The sequence below is a fragment of the Harpegnathos saltator genome, unplaced genomic scaffold (assembly GCF_003227715.2).
Source record: "Harpegnathos saltator strain DR-91 unplaced genomic scaffold, Hsal_v8.6 scaffold694, whole genome shotgun sequence".
NCBI classification, from domain to species: domain Eukaryota; kingdom Metazoa; phylum Arthropoda; class Insecta; order Hymenoptera; family Formicidae; genus Harpegnathos; species Harpegnathos saltator.
Window position 1 is genome coordinate 1,561,237 of NW_020230531.1, and position 12,055 is coordinate 1,573,291.

At 39.5% G+C, this 12,055-nt stretch overlaps 1 protein-coding gene across 1 annotated transcript in view; it reads right to left on the bottom strand.

Moving 5' to 3' along the window:
- Positions 1-12,055, bottom strand: part of timeout (circadian regulator timeout) — a 113,449-nt gene that overhangs the window by 74,831 nt on the left and 26,563 nt on the right. The window lies entirely within an intron of this gene.

Genomic DNA, 12,055 nt, shown 5'->3' on the forward strand with positions numbered 1-12,055 from the left:
GTGTCACGATCGAATGATTACGGGCGAGCGGGCTTACCGATTTAGCTAATTGGCTGGGGTCAGACCGATTAATTATTGGACACAGTGACAATAATAATGATTACACGCCGCGTCTCAAGAGTTCGGCTCTTCGCGGTACGCTCAATTCCTGAGAAGACTATATTGTGACTGAGAAATGAAGTGCGAGTGTAATAAAAGTAGGAAGAGAGCATAATGGTAGCGAGAAAGATAGAAGAAGCAGGTAGGCCAACGCCAAAATAATGCGGAATGTAAGGGCGAGAAACTTGCGGTGGCGAATAGTATGCTTGAAATGAACAACCGGACGGGAAGTGAGAGCGACTGTGTCTGACGGAAGAACTTTTATCGAACGGCGTGTGCGTGTGCGTGTGCAAGAGATTGAGAGAGTAGAGTGTAAGAGAAAGAGAGAGAGCGAGCGAGCGAACGAGCGAGCGAACAAGAGAGAGAGAGGGAGAGAGAAAGAATGAGAGAATGAGAGAGTGAGAGAGAGAGAGAGAGAGAGAGAGAGAGAGAGAGAGAGAGAGAGAGAGAAGATATTCGAGAAACCGTTCTCGAGCGCAGTAAAATGAGATGTACAGAAACGTTGCTTTCGTAATTCCACTAAGCTTGGTGAGCTATCAAGACTTCTTAACAAATACAAAAACGAAAGAGAGAATGTATGAGAGAGAGGGAGAGAAAGGGAGGGAGAGAGCGAGCGAGAGCGAGAGCGAGAGAGAGAGAGAGAGAAAGGGCGAGAGAGAAAGAGAAAAGAGCGTGCGCACGAGCGAGAAAAAGCAGATAGACAAATAGCGAAGAGGCTAAATATTATCTTTCTTAAAATAACCAGTGTCAAAGTACCGCTATAATAATAAACCGATGTACAAAGATGCATGTTTATCGATCTTTTTTCACGTTGCCTTCGTAGAATTATTATTTCTCCCAATATTTTTCACGAATGAAATAGATATCCCGTGCATATGCAATATCCTGCAGAAAATATACAGATGGACGTTGACACGCGCATAAATATTCCGAAGAAAAATTTTACCAGCAGAAAGATATACATTTCAATTTACATAATTGATCATGTATATGTATATTGCAAAAACATACACATATAATCTTGACTCTGTTTCAATAATAGGATAAGTTTGTCAGCTCGTGCTTTTTTATGTTGCTTCGACTATGGATCAGATGATACGAGTTTTTAAGAGTTTATTTTTTATCGCAGATAATTTTCAAGAAAATTCGCATCTGGAAAATGGCATCAGAATAATAAACAGGTAAGTAACTTATTGTTAATTGCTCTGCATACATATTTGTGCTTATCGCAATACGGCTCAAATGTATCACGTCTTTTCTCGAGTGCCCTGCAATTTAATTCATTAAAAACCTCGTATATTTTCTTAATTGCTCGTAATATAGAATTAATTATCACAAAGAATAACCTTTACATAACGTTATTTATATAATTTCCTTAGTACCTATATAATCAGAAGAAAATCGGAAAATCTTTCTTGTTGTAAGATAAATTAAATAATAAAAGCAATATTTTATTTTAATGGTGAATAATGTCAGAAATATTACTATCGTGCCTGACATGCTTTTACTTTGCACGATTCAGTTGAGGAATTTGTAAAGAAGGAGAGAAAAAAAATAACATGCATTGCAAGCTGTTACTCGTCGATAATTCTTAAAATAACGAATAGAAATAAACTAACAGAGGAACAAGGTCCAATATCTAATCGAAATCTAATGCTAATTACGAAAACTATTATGTTTCGTATCGGAAACCAACCACGATAAATATAAGAAGGATTCATCTTCGAATATTTTTTTGTATCTCGTAGAAAATAAATTTTGATTGCTAGATTTAAATTAATGTTGATATGACGATTTTTTTTTTACATTTTTTTTCCTCTGAAAAGGTAAACAGACTTGTAATATCTCGATTTTAATCAGACCCACGTCAATATTCCCACAATATGCTATACATCAATCAGAATGCGAGGCAACATCGAGCAAGATAAACATTTATCGCATTTACTAGGAATTCATTAATACCAACGTTAAAATCCCAAAACTTTCCTTCGCTGAAAGCCTCTTTTCCACAATATTATAATTATGTACATTCCAGAGCATATTAAAATGATCAATTAATTGCATTTGAATGACTTAATAATCGTAATAATAATAGTGGATAATTCAAACTGAAATACGAGACGAGCATGCATAAGTGATAGTTACATCGAAATATTGATAAGCCACACTGTAAGGTCATTGAAAAGCGCTAAAATATACGAGCCGTAAAATCGCAAAACCTCGTATTGACGCGAATGTAATTTCACGGGGTAAAATTCGTAGCGCTGCCGCTTTGCTGGTCCACGAGAGAATTTCTGAATAACGATAACGAGTCGGCGGCGACGGCAATAAGGAAAAACGATACTCACGAAGTATATTGGATACAGCGGGCGCAACCTTGAGACTCAGTTTAAATTTCCTATAAAATAATCGATCGTAGAGAGTGCAACTAGGAAATTTAATCACCGTATAGTAGCTCTCCCTGGCTCAGCCCAAGGCTACGGATCTGGCAAATTCAGTAACATCTTGCAGAAGTTCGTTATCCCTACTTGACTCTGCCGAGCGCGTTGGTTTACCCAGACGCCCGCGCTACCTCGTAATATTGACTTCATCGATGAAAAACAGAATCCCGTTTGGAACTCATCTGCATACCGATCCCAGCGCAATTACTCTCTTCACGCCGGGATATTGTATGGTGCGCGTTATTGCGCCCAACAGCATGGCCACCACCACCGTGTGTGCTGGTCACCGCCGTTCGACTAGGAAAATCATCAAAAATGAAAGCCGACATTGAAAGAGAGGAATTTTTAATATAACCCGTACGAATGGCGCTAATAACACTGCAGAAAGAGAGACGGGGGGAGGGGGGAGAGAGAGAGAGAGAGAGAGAGAGAGAGAGAGAAGGGGGAGGGAAATTGCAGATTTTTATCAAAAGCATTTTTACCTCAAACATAAAAACATACCAGTTGACCAAATATCAAACGAAATACTAATACGAAATATTAATACTCTAATATAAAGAGGGGAAAAAAGAAACAAAATATAATTGATGAGAAGCGTGTACCACAGTTTGATTGTGCAGCGTTCGATACAAATGGGAAGCACCAGAGCTAAGCTCATGTTCCCACGGTACATGTGACACTTTTTAATCTTAAATATAGTTGGAGTTCCAATTACATGCATATTGCACGGATTCGCATTGACGCCAGCCATAAAAAGCATATTGCAATTTCGAACTCAATTGCACAACGATCCCAATACGATCACTCATTTCCCGACGGGAGATTGCGAACTGCGTGTTACGTTACGATACGTAACAATCATTACAGTACGGAAACGCGCTTGAAAAAAAAAAAGAGAAAAAAAGAAAAGATAGTAACATTCATAATCCGCAAGAGCGATCGCACGAACACGAAAGATATGCGAGGCAAAATCGAACGAAAACAGGAAAAAAAAAAAGAAAGAGAAAAGAGAATAGGGAGCATTCAATTTTTCAGACGTTGTTGGCGCGTATTTTCCGACTGCGCGTCTCTCGCACAACTACCACGTCGAAAGTCGCATGTAATCGACGCGACCGAGCGTACTTCTTCGCCTGAAAGCATGGAATATTTATCGCGATAACGAGACCGCCTAGATCCCTTAATAACGAGAGCAAATTGTCTTTGTGCGTTAATTATCATCGTCGAGTGGGTTATTTCCCTTGCCGCGTATCAAATGACTCGCGTATGAATATGGTGGAACGCACTTTACGCAAGTGCCCTCGATTAAATGTGCATAGTTATGTTCGCTGTGATAATGCGGCGACGTGTCAAGCAGGTGGGAGATATTTTGTTACGCAAATTAGCCTGCGTAATGTCTGTTAGCCTATTGTGAAACGGTTTCGCAAACGGAGAACTCAATCGACTCGCTTACTTACCGTTCCATCTTGCGTATTCCTGTGTGTGGCGAATTTACTACTCATAAATTCAACAGGCTTCGTGAAAACTGCATTTTCTAAATTTGCACGCGCGATTCCGCCGCGCGCACGCCTCGCCGCCTCCCGAATATCCGTACTTCGTTTATTTCCGTTAGACCAGCAATTGGCACTTTTTGTCGATTAAAAAAAAAGTTCGTTATGCCGACATACGTGCGCATGTGTGATATAACTGTAACGAACTTTCGTACAGTGATATTTACTAGCGCGGAAGCCGACGAAGAAAAAAAAAGTACCCGCCGGCAATTTTATAAATCGTGATCTTTGTTTTAACAAATCATGGAGCTACGTGAAAAAGTGAAGGGAGATCTAATATCGGACCAAAGAAGATGTCGAACATCTCTCGGTCGAGAAACATTGTGTTTCCTTCACACCAGTGCTCGTAGTAACAAGAAGCGCTTTGTACGTATCTTGTATCTCTTGGTACCTTGTCAATATTTTTAGCAGCCTTTAGCGAAGTCTCTGTACGATAAAAACCGCCGAGACTCGAGGGTCTTCCAGATTTTTCGGCTACGTACGACGATTAGAGTCGCGAGAGTCGCGGTTACGTCCTGCACATAAAAAGTACAACCAGAAGTACTTGACTCGCACCAATTATCTATTATTAAAGATAGAGTTGGCTGAACTAATCTCTACGGCCGGCACAGAAGCACGGGTGTTTGCTGTTTGAACCGGATAGCAGCGAAACGTAACTCTCTGAACGCGGTAGCATTGATCGAACCGCGTCCTCTATGACACTTTCTGTACAAACGAGAGGGAACCGACGCCAAGGTAAACTAGGTCTTCATGGTAGGAGAAGCAGAGATCCTCTTCATCGCGTCTCCGATCGCCGCAAACCGCCCTCCTCGTTGCGCTCTTTCCGATCGTATGCTCCGCAAGCTTTGCGGTCTTTTTATTCGCCTCCGAACTCCTCGTGATAGCTTACCGCGAGGGATTCTAGTGACGATCTAGCACGGTGCCGACAACGTTCCCGTTAATTATTAATACGTCAAAAATATCTTCAACCGATGTCGACAAAAAGAAAAAGAGAAGAAAGAAGAAAGGATGAAGCAATTAGCCGATCTTTGGTGATCTTTAATAGCTCGCCTCTTTAATAATCACGCGAACGACTTTTCGCAATTATTATTTTATTATTATTATTAATTTACGACGAGAGGAAAGAGTGCACACGTACACGGAATTTGGGCAACAAATAAACGGCATCACGGAGAAAAGGGACGGTAAATGAAGGAAGTTTCTAAAGAGAATAAGAAAAAATCCTCGCACGCCCCCCCCCCACATACATACACACATTCACATACACGGGGAGTGTATCTTATACAGCGATACTTCCGCCGAAGCATCATTCGGGAAACTTATAGGTACGTGTGTTTGAAATAAAGTACGAGTGAGACAATCGCGGGAGAAAAACGACGCGGATTTTTCTGCCGGCCGTGCAAGAAATTCCAACCGCGACGCGCCGAAACTTTATACCACTTTTATTAGTTTCGCAAACGTAAAATCTTTTTTATGGCGTCGCGTTAGTGCTTCGTAAAATATTATAAAAATTTGCAAACGCGCGGTCGCAAGCCGACGACGTGCCGCCTTAGGGCCTACCAATTGAAACGACCGACCAACCTTCGTCCTCCATTGTCTCGCACGCTGCTGGAAGAAATATGCGATTAATGTCGCGCTAATAAATCTCAACGCGGAGATATGCACGGCGATGGCGATGTGCTCTGATTAACGCGAGGGAAAATTGCGGGAGAATGCTAACAGATAAATTACAACTGCTATCGCCACATCTTATCGCGGCTGGATAATCCTGCGAAAGCTAAAAAACCCGAACTCATGATCTCGTCCTGTGTATCGGAATTTCTGATGTAAAACGCGACGCAGGATCCTATTAATTAAACGAATATATATATATATATATATGTGATAGTCAATAAACTTTTGTATGCATATTTTAATTGTATACGCCAAGCTCGTACGTGTGACAGATAAATGTAAATTCCTCCTTACTGAATATGCAATGTTTCAAAAGCTCGCTCACACGCAGCGACCATTATTTTCTACCATACTTTTGGGGTATGATTGACGAGCTTAAGCGTCGTGGCTCTGAAAAATAATTAGCTGCACTAATTGACTCCATTATTTACGTGCATATAACTTCGCCACCCCTGACGTAAAAATCCGCATTGCAATGACGTCCTGAAAACGCGAATATCGCATAAGCAGACGTAGACACACACACACACACATACACTAGCGCGTACCAGTAGTTACTAAGGTTGCCCGACTGCTGGAATAATTGAAATTGATCGTTGTGGAAATGCCTCTTCTATATCCTTCCGTTTCACCCGTTCTCCGCAACTCTTTTAACTAGTGCGCGTCGAGAATTATAGATATAAATTCCGTCTGCTAATTTTTAGAAGATTCGAGACTTTGTGATTAATGTCCATGATCTTAAAGTGAAGGCGCTTTACCGGAACTTATTTATATATCGCGAAATTTTGTTTATCCTTCTATTTCATGTTGTTTCATTTGTTCTAATATTATTACAAAGCTCATTATTATATTAATATTGATAAAATAAGTTTGTACGATACACGTATATATAAAAAAAAATGAATAATTACGTCAGTAATTTTTTAAATGTCAGCGAGACGAATAAACACACGCGCAAAGTCTGGTTTTTGGTCACATGTCCGTCTGAAGTAATGAAGTAAGCACTCACTCCGTATGTTTCAGCAAGAAAATTCATTACATCTGGCCAAGTAACATGATATCCTGGTACAACAGATTACCATTACCGTTATTATAAAGGGAGAATAAGAGAGAGAGAGAACATCGTAACGATCACGTTTCAACAATTCCACACATCTCTGTAATTTAAATGGCTACCACGTCGTTTACAACGACGATTCTGCTAACCACAGATTTACTGTCACATACACCACGATTTTATCGGGTAGAGTATTCGATACACTCTACGGTTTCGACGTTACGACTTTCGTTATAATGTTCGCAATCGCGTTTTATTGAATTTTTCAAACCACAGTGGATAAAAAGCAAGCGCAATTGAGTAAAGTTGCGGATTAGGCAAACGCGATTTAAAAATTTGAGTAGAATTGTATGTAATAGCAAAACAATATGCAAAACTCGAAGAAGAAAGCAATCACAGTTTCTCAATTAAAATAAATATCGCAAACGTCATCCGGATAGAAAACACGATGAACGTTAAAAAATGTTGCATACGTTATGCAAAATATGACTTTCGAATTAATAAATGCATACTGCAAAACAAAAAGAAAGATAATTTATTCAAATGTTTATATTAATGAGGATTTAAATGCAAGAGAAAAATCGATTTTTCTCCCGATATAAGTAAACATCATCGCCATCGAAGTAATTTCACGCCTTTGAGCCGAGATTTGATCTGGCGTTTTTTTTTCGGCAATAGATGCAACTGCTGCCGTCTGTTAAATTGCGGCTAGCCACGAAAAATACGCACGGTCAATCGATTTATTCCCTCATATATTTCAGGATTACGAAAGTCCGAGGTCGGAATCTCCAGGAATATTTACGACCTGACCTGCCCAACGATACATCAAGTGATAAAACCGGGGGCGAATCGACCTTTTTTAATATCGAGCGCTGAAGAGTAACGCAAATAAAGATTGCGCCAAGTTAAAACCCAGAATGATGCACACGACATACGTACTACACGTTGTTTAAAGTAAACAAATTCGCTCGACTCACGCGTATAAAATAAGAGCAAAAATGCGTTGGTTTCCCAATTTATTTGTACAATATAAGATATATTACGAGCACGGAATTGCATTTGAAATTTCATGCACGTTCTTTATTTCGCATCTATTTTTGCTTCGAATATTATTGTTGTTCAGGTTGTCGCAAACATGCTTAAAAATATACTTTCACAGAGCATATGCTCGTATAACATACGCAAGACTCGCTATGTTTACATCACGGAGTATCGTAGAAAGATAGTTAGCAGACACGTGCATATGTGTAATAAAACTGCCATATACATGTATATAAAGACAGAGAGGGGGAGGGGGGAGAGAGAGAGAGAGAGAGAGAGAACATTAATTCGCGGGAAAAAAACGCAAGAATACAAATAATACGACGACGATAACTAACTTTCTGCTTTAGGCTCGTAATACGTGCGGGGAACCTGCGATTATAGCTTTAATACGGGAATTCTCGAGACGACTATTCTCATACGTCCTAAGTACTCTCCCTATTCAAACGCCCGAGATTATGTGAATGATTTTACCGCGACTATAACTCTATATTTTAAATTAAAACGTGCACGAAGATGAAAGAAAGCTCCGAAACGCTCTAAATCGCGTCAGACGAAATGTGATCACGCTGAGGATTCAATTTCTTTACGCTTAATTAATCAACTTTTCGTGCAATATCTGTAATATGATATGATATTGATTTGTATAACATGTATAACTACGTAATCAAACCGAAACATCAAGCGCATCACAAATTATCGTTCCTGATATGATATTTCCAAATTTAGCGTGTCAGATGACAATTTCTTGATTGTTCCATTATTTTGAAAAGCGTATTCACTTAAATGCTTTCATTTAGATGGCGAATCAACCCTATTTAAAATGCACAAAATACGTGCTTATCATCTAAGCTACATTTTACGTCACGTAATTTACTTACTGAACGCAGCACCTCGTTTGTATGCTTGAAAAAATATGTCGCGTGTCATATTTCGAGTCGCAACTTGTTTCGCCTCGCGTGGAATAAATGTAAATGTTTGAGGGCAAATTAAAAGCAAATCGCTAGGTACTACGATTTCAAAATACTCGTGACGAAATTAATGGTCGTGTATTCTTTTTCAAAAATGACTGCTTGAGCAAAATGAAAATGATAAAAACACTGAAAGATACTAAAGACCCATCGCTCACACGTTTTGCAAAATTTCATTGGTTCAGCTTGCTTTTTACGCGGATTTAATTGACGTTGGTCACACCACGTGATTGCGGCTGATTATTAATTATTCTGTCGCGCCATTTGCAGACCAGTGGAAGAAATAAAAATTATCGAAACACGGCACAGGAGCGAGGCCGATAAGCGCGAGGTTGATTTTTTACGTTTAGCAAACGATTTCTCGCGCAACGATAAAAAAAATCAGAACATGCTGAAAATTAATCGACGATATCCAACACAATCGAGCGAAAAAAAAAATTACAAAACTGGACGTTCATACGTACAGTATGTCTATATAATAATACTCGAGCATATTGCACGTGCAATATGCAGAAATATGATATGTTACGTATATGAAACGTATGATGTATCTCATGCTGTATTTTGCACACAATATGTGTACAACAGACCGGTCGTTGCCGCGTAGATGCGTCGAAAGAAAAAGAGGCAAGTAAAAAATGTCTTAGTGTCGGTGTGTCAATAATTGAAAAGGAGAAAAGATGCAGCGAGCGAAAATGATTCGTTCTTCTTTTGATGAAGGGTCCTGTGCGCATTATGAAGATGAGAGAAACGGGATATTAAATCTTTTCATCTGATCATTCTTTGACGTGGAAGGATTTGCGTTCGTTTCGCGACTGCAGAGAAGTAGGAAATGTTATTTGTTACTAGGACCTGTATTGCATGGAAATATTATTCGTCCGTGCATCCTTCACGACAAAAACGGGTCTGCCGAGGACGAGTATAAATTCGATGCAGACACTGCGAGAACGGAACGCGAAATAAGCAAAATATTCGTATATACGTTATAAATACAACGTCCGTACGGGCGGTACGTTAAATATACAATACATATAAGCTCAGGAAGATATAATCGTTACGCCATTGCCATGTTCAAAAACATTGCGGAACAAAATTCGGAAAAGCATGAATAATGTCAAAATATTGAACTATTTTACAAAGAGAGAGAGAGAGAGAGAGAGAGAGAGAGAGAGAGAGAGAGAGAGAGAGAGAGAGAGAGAAAGGGAAGTAGAGAAATATACTCAATTGATTTTTCTGACATCTATCTTTAACTAAAAATCTGAAGCAGATTCCATAAAAATATCAATCAACGAAATGGCGATTCTACGGAAAAATTTTATTCGCGGTAAATATTTTGTTTCATGTTCATAAAAAACAAGCATTATAGATTAAATAGTGACATATTTTTTACGTGTGCTGAATTTACTTCCAGTAAAATATTTACTTTACGTTTTCAAACCAAGTTCATGAAAAAAGTCGTTGCCCGTTGAATCTGTCGAGTTGAAATAATGCGTGATAATATATGTGTATCAATAATGTACGTAATAAAAGATATAAATTATCTAATGTTCTCTCTATATATAGGGTGTCTTATTTTAATTTAAACAGTTAATTTCTGGCAATCGCGAGGTTTTAGAAAAAATGTTTCTTGCAAAAATATACTTCGAAGGAGGCATAAAATGGTGCCCTTTGTTTGACCTTGGATAATCGTTACAGCACAATCGATTAGCATTACCAAAAATATACCGCGTAGAGGTTAAATTAGGTGAGAGTATATCAGAAGAATGTCGACGATTTCAGCGGAAGAGTAGTCTGACGTTGTCCCGATAGATGTGAGACAATTTTGTTCTCTAAGAGACCGTTCTCGACAATTGAATTTGCAATCGCGTGTTACAAGTTTTCTTTAATCGGAACGACTAGATCATAAAAATTTCGGAGCAATGTGTTTTCATCGATGAATAACGATGGTAATGGCTCGATGCAAATTCCCATTGTGTGTGAACAAAAATACCCTCATCTGATTTGATCTCTACATGGTACGCCTTTGGTAGTGCTAATACCAAAGTAGTATTATAACTTTGAAGCCTTATAACTTGAAAAGTACTTGATGAAAAAATACTCTGTTACAGTGTTTCGGAGAGGATTCAAAGCAAGCTATAAAAATGTTATAGAAAATAGAGATTTCCTTTTAAGAAATTTAAGGTGACCTTCACGTAATCTTCAAACGACTGTTCAAGGCAGTGGTTCATCATCTTATGTCCTCCTCGAAATCATAAAAATATTGTAAGAAACATTTTTTAAAACCTCGTGTTTTCCTTCTAGAAACTGAATGTTTAAAATGGGACACCCTGTGTATCTTCGCTTGGGACAAACAAATGAAGAATCATTTTCCACGGAGGTTCGTTATTGAAGGCTATCGCCGGTGTCGCGCACCTATACCTTCCCTCTATGTCACCAATTACCAGGATCGACACTGTGTGCGGTCGCATGTGCTATGAAAGTTTATAGTTTCTAAAGCACAAAGACGATCCGTTGCAATGAAGAAATACGAGATGGAATCTTGTCAAGAAGAATTTTCCGTAATGGTCGCTAACGGAAAGCCGCGAACCTTCCTCATCCGAGACTTCGTAACTCTCTCACGTCTCTGTTTTAAGCCATCTTCATGGCGGACCGTCTTTACGATTCCCTGAACCGTGGATCAGATTAAAGTAAAGCTCTGCAACAGTTTTGCAGCTTCTCTTTCGTTCCCTATCGTTCCACTACTAGCCGCAGCGTGCAATCTCGCCTGGGACACGGACACTTGTCCAATCCGATCGTATACAGGATTACGTAAATTATGTCATTAATGAGGTCCGATCAACTTTAAACAGCGCGTATCCCCCCGCCGCTAGCTGACGCTTCGAACCGTCGCAAACGCGCGATGACGCAATTTTTCAACGTGCACCACGTCCCGTGCACACACTACGTGACTCTGTAAGAATTTAATTAATATTTTGCAGGTATGTTCGCCCCCTCGAGAGCGACAGATTTCAATTTGAAAGCGGCTCTTTGATTCCGCATTCGATTACGGAAAACCTTTAGAGAACGAAGCCGACGCGGCGCGCGGACTGCACAAACAGCTATTGAAGAAAATAGCGGATGAATGGCATACACTCGCAGAATTTCCAGAAAGATCCTTTGTCAAGGAGACCCCGGCGCTGTTTGGCGCAAACATCCGCGAAAGGTGGGCGACATCAAAGGCAACAC